Source organism: Pollicipes pollicipes, unplaced genomic scaffold (assembly GCF_011947565.3).
Source record: "Pollicipes pollicipes isolate AB1234 unplaced genomic scaffold, Ppol_2.1 Scaffold_1600;HRSCAF=1878_pilon_pilon_pilon, whole genome shotgun sequence".
Taxonomy (NCBI): domain Eukaryota; kingdom Metazoa; phylum Arthropoda; class Thecostraca; order Pollicipedomorpha; family Pollicipedidae; genus Pollicipes; species Pollicipes pollicipes.
Genome location: NW_023595962.1, coordinates 7,874,803 through 7,885,174, shown reverse-complemented (window position 1 = coordinate 7,885,174; position 10,372 = coordinate 7,874,803). Strand labels below are relative to the sequence as shown.

At 52.4% G+C, this 10,372-nt stretch overlaps 1 pseudogene; it reads right to left on the bottom strand.

The window, feature by feature from the left end:
* Positions 1-7,546: 7,546 nt before the first annotated feature.
* The window catches only part of LOC119091948 (neuropeptide SIFamide receptor-like), a 49,380-nt pseudogene continuing 46,554 nt past the window's right edge, over positions 7,547-10,372 (bottom strand).

Genomic DNA, 10,372 nt, shown 5'->3' with positions numbered 1-10,372 from the left:
TACTGCAAAGCATTTGGCATCTGCTAACCAAAGATTTCAGGTGGCGTGAACTGCTTTCCAAGATGTCGGGTATATCATCTCTGCATGGGGCATGTATTGTTGGTGCAACGCACCGGCAATTTGTTATTGACTGACTTAGCGAAAATGATTGCTGACATGATTGTCATGACTTAATTGTATCATGATGACATGCGACAGTCACATCGCCAATGCAAAAACCATAATTTTCTTCCCAGTAGTCGCAAGCGAGGTGGCAGCAGTTGTAAGAAAGAAAAAAAAACACTGAGTGATTAAGAGTGTAAACAATTTGTCATGTAACAATTACGGCTTATAAGTAAAAAGTGCAGACGAGCTCATTTGGTCTACACGTTGTAACACATTCAGCCTCCTTGTGAGGCAGCTTATTCTGTGATGAAAAAACACATCAGCACGAAATTCCGAACAACGTGATCACAATTTACCACGGTTCGGGCAGGTTGTCTCATTAAGAAGGGGTTGATTCAGAGGGTAATGCAACGCTGTAAAATGGGGCTTGCAGTATTTTTTTTTTTTGTTAAATGGTACCTGCCCAGGGGCGGATCAGGAAGAGGGACACGGGGTCATCCCCCCACCCCCGTTGGGTCCCGAAGAGGCCCTAGGCTCCGAAGGAGGCCAAAGCCCGTCGGACAGACGCAGTATTTTAACACAAAGCGCAACAAAATTGGACGTCCTTGGGCTTCCAGGTGAACAAGAACAGCCGGAAACGAAAGTGAAAATCCACAAGTAGACAAAACTAATTTTTCGCTGATTGAGAGGGCGTTGATTCGAATATCCTAAAGCTCATCAGCGCTGTCCAGGGGCCCTATGATGTTTCCGGATGTCATATATGCACACAAGGTCAATCCGGTCGTCAATAAGACTTTCACGTTGCACTCGATTCCTTTGCATTTGCTCGGAGGGCCCCGCGCTGTTGCTGGGCCCTTTCTTGTACGTGCCGGATGCGCTCTTGTCACTCAAGGGCCTTCCTGGGATGCTTCACATTCGCCAGAAAGACTCTGTATGCTATAGCCGGCGGTCCCCAAACATGAACCTGCCGGGATATTTTCGGTTGTTTAGGGGACCTTCACGCTGGTCTCAGTTAACATACCGAAACACTCGCGATATGCTTATGGGCCCTTTCAATGCCCGCTCCCTCTCTCTCCCATTGTTCTATTTGAATGGAGGGTCCAAGACGCTTGTCGGGGCCCAATCTGTTAACGAGCACGCTGGATTGTTGGGGGGGGGGGGGGGGGGCTTGCACATTGGGTACTTGAATGTAGGGCCCTACGCTCCTGCCGAGGGCAATCTGATAGCCCGGTCGGGCACACTCAGTTCGTGGCCCTCTATATGGGGTCTTAAGTACTTCTAACTTCTTTCGGAGCGCCCTGCGCGCTTGTCGGGGGACCATCTATCAATCTGTTCAGGCACACTGGGTTACTCGGGGACCCTGCACAATGGGTCTTGGGCGCTTCCGATTTGCATGCAGGGTCCTATCAAAGTAGGGCCCGTCTATCTGCTAACGTGCCTGGGCACTCCAAATCGATTAAGGGCGCTCCACGGATTCTTCACATTTGCCCGAAAGGCTCTGTGCGCTATTGCAAGGGCCCAATTTACTGGGGTACCCTCGGCTGCTCATGGGCCCTTCGTATTGGTATCGGATTCTCCCCACCTGCTCGGAGGGCTATTGCTGTTGCTGGGGCCGAGGTCATTTGCAGAAAACCCTTCGCTTTTATCAGGGCCCTTTCTGTTAACATGTCCGGACGCTCTTGATCGTATAGGGGATTAACTCATGTACGCTGGTCTTGGGCTATTCTCCTTTGATCCGATGATCCTGTGCTCTGGTTCAGGATTTTCACCATGGATTTTTCCTAACCGCCCGAAAGGCTCTGTATGCTTTTTTCCGGGCCCGTATGCTAGGCTACACTCAATTGCTCAATGGCCCTTCACATTGGTGTCGGGTTATTTTCACTTGCCCGGAGGGCCGTGTTGTTGCTGGGGCTCATATAAGGTAAGGTACCAAACCACGTGATTCTCAGAGCCCTTTACTTTGATCTAAAGCTCTTTCCCTTAATCTTGTTTGCGGGGGACCATTCGCTCCTACCGGGTCCCTTTTGTTAACCTGCCCGGGCATTCTTGGTCGCACAGGGACATAAATTCGCTAGATTGGTCTTCTGTAATTATCCTTTGCTCATAGTGCCCTGTGCTCGGACCAGAGTCCTATATGCCAGCCTGCCGGGGCACTACTGATCGTTCAACGGACCACCTCACTGGTCTTGGATTCTTCCCGCTTGCTCTAGGTACCCTTTACTTGTTGACGGAAGCCTCTTTGCTGGCCTCCCGCGGCACCCATGATCGCTCAGATTCCATTCACATTGGCGTTGGTGCCTTAGACTTAGAGCAGCCTAGACCTGAGCTCTGAACTCATCACTTTTGTATGCAATTCACGTCCAAACATGCCATTTTTTAGTAGAGAAAGCATCTGGGCTGCACCATTCGTACAATCAGGCTGTAACCAGTCCAGCACGCCTGCTCGGAAATGCCTCACTGATGCAAGGGCCGCTATATCTGGCGGTAGATGACACCCCGTGCGAGGGGCACACGAATGACCGGCGGGTAGATGACTCCCCGTGCGAGCAACACACGAATGACCGGCGGGTAGATGACTCCCCGCGTGAGCGACACACGAATGACCGGCGGGTAGATGACTCCCCGTGCGAGGGGCACACGAATGACCGGCGGGCGAGTTCAGTTCGGACACGCGGCGTCTGCAATAAAAGACTTTCAGAGCCTCGCGTAGATCGGGTAGACATGTCACAGCGCGGGAAAACGGGGGCACGTGGGCGCTCTGGCGCCGTTAGTGATCTTAGCAGGTGGTGGAGAGCTAGAAGGCCGCGCGCGACCAAAAGTTCGTCAATTTTGAGCCACCCGAGCGTTTTCAGGGTCGGAGATATTTGTTCGAATTTCTTGGTTTCACTGATCATTCTGGTGCCAGAAATGAACGTATTTTGGGTCCCATGTTTTTACGTTTGAGGGCAACTACCCCACGCTGTGCTGTAGTCTGTTAAGTGTGGATGAAGGAGCCTTCCAATCACAATATGTTTAGTTGTAACTGGCAGCTGATTGCTTAAGACTGCAAGACCTATTAAAGTGCTACATCATTTCACAGTGGCAAATATCTGGCGCGCCACAGATAGGCTAGCATCACCAACTAATCCAAGAATCTTCACCTAAAGGTGAGGGTTTAATTTTTGCCTGTTAAGTTTACCTCGAACTTTTTCGAACTTAAGTAGACGAGATTTTGCGAGCAGGCACTCGCAGCTTCTCCAGGCTATATAGTAGTCCACCGGTGAAGGTAGAGTTGACCGATGTAGCGGGCAGTCCATTGATGACTTTGCTGCGCCTCTTCTTGGTAGAACATGGGGTGGTCGGACGTAACTCGCCCCTTTGAACGTCGTAGGTGACGTATGTGGCGCAGATAAGGAGGACAAGGTCACGACAGATTCACACAAAACTCAGCTCACATCACATCACATGAAAGCTGACGATCTTGTACAGGTGCAGGTACAATTTGCAGGCAAAAAAAGCGCGTCTTGACGAGATATACGAGGTAAAGGTCAAAGTCAGAGTCGAGCAGGTCAAAGGTGGCTGCCAAATTTAAGCACCAAACCTCGAAAAGGTATCAGATAGGACATCGTGGTCACCTTTTCAGGTGGACTCCCCAGCTTTGGGAAGAACATGGATCAAATCTGGGAGAATTATGTCTTTCGAGGCATGCGACGTAATGCCTTTGAGGAGGGCATTACCCAGCTGGCGCGAGACGGGTTTCCGCATTAGAGGCCCTACCCCTGCCCGGGTCCGTCGCCATAAATCGAGCGACAATGCAAGCACAACTCAGTCTAAATGCCTGGGCGGAGTCGCTGGGGACAGAGAGAGCCGACGCTGGCAACGGCATGGACTGTTGACGGAAGTGTGCTGAGTGTTTTGCTCTTGACCGTGGCCGTGGCTTGCTGGCCGAGACCTGGCGAGTCTTCAGAGTCGCCGCGCCCGTGTGCCAAGGCGACAAAGGCGCGGGCTTCCTGTGCAGTCACGATTGAGACTAACTGACGGGTCAACGGCACAGGCAGGCGTCGCTGGTCGGATACACCATGCTGTTGTATGTCGCAGAATCATGTTGTCGACCGGGGGTATTCCGCTCAGCGTTTATCGCTGCAGCAACAGGTGGCTCGCCAACGGAGTTTAGGATTGGCCAATCCACTCATTCTTATGACTCGCCGCGATACAACTCATTCTGCATTCCAAATTTCATGGAACACGGGGCATGGACATGCGCTCACAAAAAAAAAACATGTTTGGCTACATCTTGCGCGGCACGTTATGATCGATGACGACAGAGCCACGGCGCCCAGCAAGGCGTCTTCTCGTGTCCGCAAGCGTCGGGTGGGGAAGCAGCAGGGCGGGGCTCACACCTCCGTCGCCACCTGTGGCGTCCACGATTTGCCGTCGGTGCCACGGACGTACTCTCGGCGAATCATTGGTCTCGTTTCTCACCAGCTTACGTGCGGCAGCTGGTGAGCGTTGCTTGGTCCTGGCGGGAAGTGGCCAGGCTTCAGTGCCTGCCAGTCGTCAGGCCGGCAGTGTTGCTATGGTTCAGTGGACATCCCAGCCTGTCAGTCGCCAGGCCGGCAGTGTTGCTATGGTTCAGTGGACAGCTCTTCCGCAGCGGTTATATCTCGGTAGTAAACGTCACGACGGTCTCGTCGGACACAAAAGTTTGGACCGACTACAGCGTGCGGCTGATGGGCATGTTGGTTCACTAGCGGCTGCAGGAAGCTGCATCCACCCGCTCATCCACCCATTTGAAATAGGTTGTTGAGATTTAGTCGGAACCTTTTGATCGGATGCAATCTTGAAATCAGCACTCACACAAAGCGGTGGTTATTGCGTGAGCCTCGACCCCATTACTTAATCGAGAAATTCAGGGGAAATCAGCGGAAATTGGCGGAGAAAGCTCACCGCACCGCATTGCTCGGCACAGCCCGCCGCCGTCACCTGACCTTTAGGGCGACCCTTGCCAGAGACTGCAGGTCATCCCAGCCAAGGGCAAAAAGTGAGCGCCCATTGCGACTCGAACCCGTCCCGCCACGGGGGATCTGTCGGAGGACAGGCAGTCCGACCAACTGAGCTGCATGGACCGAAGGACTGGGTGATGCGCACTTCTGTCCACATCTACCCCATATGTCCACGTCTACCCCATCCCGCCACGGGTGATCTATCGGAGGACAGGCAGTCCCACCAACTAAGCTGCATGGACCGGAGGATTGAGTGATGCGCACTTCTGTCCACGTCTACCCCAAATGTCCACGTCTACCCCATCCCGCCATGGGTGATCTATCGGAGGACAGGCGATCCAACCAACTGAACTCCCTGGACGGAAGGATTGAATGATGCGCGCTTCTATGGTCCAGCCAGGCGAGACTGGCGGCTGCTGACGTGGTGCCTCCTATCCCTGGGAACCCCGTTCGGACCTCTGCCGAGCTCTGGTCAGCGAAGCATGTCTGACATGTTATGTCACGTCAAAAATTCGGTACCACCAGCTGTTTGCGGAACCCATCGAATGCACACCGAACTGATAAGATGTAAAATGCTTCTGCCTATGGGGCCAGCAAATAATGAGGTATATGTAACACCCATCTTAACTGTATGACGCCTATGCTATGCTATTATTGCGTATAAAGTTTTAGGTAACTCAGTGATGATTTATCCGCGTGCTGTAGGTAATGGTAATGTCATTTCGGCAATATGTGAACTGTAAGCGAAAATTTAGCAACCAAAAGTGTGCCGAACAAGCCATATTGCTGATTAAATAAGTGTATTAAAAACGTCCATGGCTATCAAAATCATAGACATTGTCCTCAAAAGTATACTCATATTTTTTTAAAATTTGTGTGGTCATGATGAGTAAGGGCATTTGATAACACTGACAAATGCCGTCTACGAAAAATGTTATCATCTTTTCGGCAAAATAATAGTGTCTTAAAAAGTGTATAATATATTGTGCCATCTTTTCACCGTACGGCACATCATACCTATGTCCTAAATAGCGATTTCCCACCTACAGCATGCAAGAGGATAGCGCATTTTCATCGCTCATTAGTGGCAGGCTCGTTGTCTAGGTGCTTATTTTTTTGGTTATCTATTTCAGGACTTGTGTTGTCATGTTTTTCATGGGCTGGTCCTCCAACTGAAGAGCCCTCCTCCTGCGATGATGCACCCTGTGGTCAGAACGTGTCCGTATCTCAGCGAGAAACACGATGCGGTTGGATCAGTTCTCTGCCAAATCAACCAGTCATACTCTAAGTGAGAAAGGTCGCTAACTTAGGGAACTTCAAGGTCACTAACTCACCGCTGAGCGTCTCGCTCGTCTCGATCAAGCACGTGCAAACGCTACGACGGCACGCGCTCAAATGCTGCAACGGGGCATGTTGGCAGGCAGCGAGTGCGGCCCCGCGCGCGCGAGCTCCATGGACGCATCAGGCTAGCTCAGTAAAAAGGTTTGGTGAAGCTACATTTATGATGAATGCTACGCCATTGTAAAATAGCGCTTCGATGAGAGCCCGTGACTTTTTTATAAACCTGACAGTGAGAGCAAGCCCGGCACTAATGTGAAATAAGAGCCTTTTGCTTTGAGTTGTAACAAAACAACTCCTAACTTAGCTATTAGGTTAGCATAACATAGACCTGCATTAGCCTCGATTTTGGCGAAAGCAAAACAGAGCCAACCTTGCCTGAACATGTCTTCCGGTGCGCCCCCCCCCCCCTCCCCCCCTCCCCCCGCCTCCTTGGGGTCTGCTCTCGTCACCAGTGCGCCGCTGAATGGCGGCACTTCCTGACACTGACGCTTCACGTGCCCGACATTGTCGGCGGCGCTGCTGGGGCGCTCCGCCAGTCAGCTGGTCGCCAGAGACAGCTCTAACCTGCGTCGGATGGTCGCGCCTGCCACATGCAGCACTCAAGACCGTCCCGGAAAGGAACGGCGTTCACCCTTGTGACCGGAGACAGAGGAACACGACTGATGGGCTTTGTGAAATGTGTTTGCAGTAGTTACTGAGCCTTCAGTCCAGACTAGAGCGGTGATAGTGGTCGCTGCTGTACGTCTTGTGTGTATCACTGTCGCAACATTAGAGCAGCTCCCGACGAGTAGAGAAAGTCAGTCATCATAAAACATGTATGCAGTTATCGCCGATGAAAATGCTTGAGCCTAATCCAATGCTGCTGTTTTGTACAAGGGCGGAGAAATTCGCAGTTCAAGAAATCAGTATTTAACCACAACCTCGAACAACTGTCATATTGTTATTGTGCTGTTTTGTCGCAGTCCGTAATATTTTGGAATAACGCCGTCATAGTGGTTGAATGATTATAATGGTAGTGTTAATCCTTTTGGCTTTGACTTTTGAATGTAAGGTTTGCAGAATTTGTCGACCTCAATGAGAAGACCTGGCAAACAGAACCAGCAACACGAAATAAGCAGGCGGAACGGATTTATCTATTCATGTACGTCACAGACCGATTTTGGGACATACCTAAGCTCTTTAAAGAATACATAAGTAACACTGGAGATACCACGGTTTGTTCCATTGATAGGCAACAAGTTCATCGCACCAAAAAGTAGCTCTCATCTGATGTAAACTATCCTTCCTTTGCGTAACCAAACGCAGTGATATGCTTCAGGGGACCGCTGCTTTAGTCTGCGCCACACCCTGTGCCTAGATTCAGACGTGGCCAGATACCTGCATGGCCGACTTCACCATAGCAGTACAAGCACAAGCTAGGCACGCTTTATAATGATTACGAAGGTTACGGCGTTAATGACTTCAATCTATTGTACACAGTGGACTTCTAGCATCAAACACATTGTAAAGTGATACACAACATTGATGGGGTAAAGCATTGCAGTATTGGCCGGCGCGGCAACACGGTGTAGTACGACCTATAACAACAGCACTGCTTCAGATAAATAAACGTAGCTGCGAAATTGACTGCTATAGTCACATGACAAAGTTCCAAAAAAAAAACGGCTGTCTCAAAACTGCCTGCCTCACAATTGTCCTTGCCAGAGTTCGAGAGTTCGTGCCGCTTCGAACCACCCGCTAAAACACGGTGGCGTCAACGGATCGTCGGGCGGGTCGATACTCGCGCCGCCTGTTGGTGGTCCTGATAAGCTCGACTCCGGCCGTAGGTGGCGGCACCATGGCGTGGATGGTGCGGCAGGTCGCGGCGCGCCGTACGGTCGACTGGCTGTCCGGTTCGAGCCGGATGGGCGCGCAGCAGCCGCGCTGGTGCAGCAGCGCCTGAAAGCCTCGGCGGTACTTCTGGTTGAAGTAGGCGTAGAGCACAGGGTTGACGCACGAGTTGGAGGCGCCCAGCCACTGGGCCAGCGGCAGCGCGATGGCCAGCAGTCGGTGCTGGCTGCTGGCCATTCTCTCGAGGTCAGAAAACTTGACCAGCAGCCAGATGGCGTACAACGGCAGCCAGCTCAGCGTGAACTACGACGACTACGACCATCAACATTTTGACCACTTTGAACTTGGAGCGCTGCTGCATCCGCTTCAGTTGTGTGCCCTTGGCCTCACCCGGGATGTCGCGCCTGGGGGAACGAAGGTCACATTTAGCGCCGTAGTAATACGGTAAGCCATGCTGTACGTGATAGCAAAAAGGTAACAGCTGATTAAGAGGTTCTAGCGCAGGGGATAAGGGGCTGACAAAGGGAGGTAGGTTGGTGACAAAACTGATGGAGAGGTGGGCAGCAGCAGCCAACCTGTCAGATGTGGGAGAGCACTGGAGACGGCAGACTCGTCAACCATCTACCGATGGCCAAATGGCTGTTTAGACCTAGTCACGATGTCCCGGACGCAGGCCGACGTGCAATACGCCAAAAAGCAGCGCAGATTGCAGCGGTTGCTAGCTGCGCAAAGATACTTGCACCTGCCACTGACAACTTGCTGAACTGCGGCCAAAGAAAGCTGAACCGAGAGGACGACCCAGGGACGATTCCAACGCCAACTGGAGGCGAGTCCCAAGGTCAAGGCCAACCAAGCAGGCTTCGCGGAAAGTGCTAGGCTATGGTACAGCCGAGCGAGGGCAACCACAAGATCCGTAGTGCCCTCAAGGAGAAGAAGCCCATTAACCCCTCATTAGGCTTTGCTTGGATTTGGCCTGGACCAAAGACCGGACGTGGAAAGGCGTGTGGCGTTCTTCGCCGTCATGACCGGGATCGGAATATTCAGACACGTCGGCAGGGCCAACGAAGGCCTTAATCACAGGCCAAAGAACGCAGGTGCGGAAGGGAGGGACCCTTTAGAAGCTACCGAGATCTCCAAATGAACCCCTCACAGGGAATTATGTTGGGCCCTGCTGCATTCCGTCATCACCCTGGGCCTGAGGGCGGGAGATAGGCGGAGGGCGTCGGCCGCGTCCTCTCGCTGGCAACCAGTGGAGTTGAACAGTATCTACATCTGTCATGGTCTAAAACATGGCACTCATTGTATCTTCTTGAGCTGCGGTCCTGAATAGGAGCTGAAAATCTCGCAGCGGCGGAAGCGCCTTTCGGCACTTGCGATTGGAGATAACGTCCAGCCATCGCCACAAGTTCCAGGGCCTTTACCCTCGCCGGATGCGTGTAAGCGACGCTCGACAATGAATAACTCAATGATTATCCATACGCCATCATTCCTGAACAGCCAGCGCCTGCCAGAGCATTATGCGCACAATGAGTCGGGGCAAAAGCCGGCGCTGTCGGCATCACCCAGCGAGCGAAGCTGGTGGCATCAGGCAGGCGTTGGTGGTGGTTGCGGAACTACGATTCCAAGACCACCAGCGCATCTATCGGGCGTGCTTCCTCGTAGGCTCGGTTCAAGGTCAAGGTCAAGGCTTTAGAGGAACTCAGTCGACCAGACCTTTCCGGGCTACGAGGGTGATATCAATCAATGAGGGTGGCAATCAATGAGGGTGACAATCCGGAGTATACATCGTCACCGAGAGTGCATTAAGGCGCCGAATGATCTCAGGACCATCTTGATCTTACACTGGGCTCTGGGCATGCCGACTAGCAACGTTCAGGTCGCAGACTCCCTCGGCGCTGAAGCTGTGTCAGTGTGTCATGTGACATGGCTCCCGTGGGCCAAGTTCGCGTTCAGCAGTCCATTCGGCGCCACAGTCGAGGCTATGCCACCGCGACAAACTTCGAGGCTCTCCGTCACCCAGACGCCATCCCTGACCGCGACGCGCTGTCACCCTGCCACTCTCCCCCAGCTGCGGACGACCTTCGCGCCACTACCAGCGTATATCTTCTTCCCCC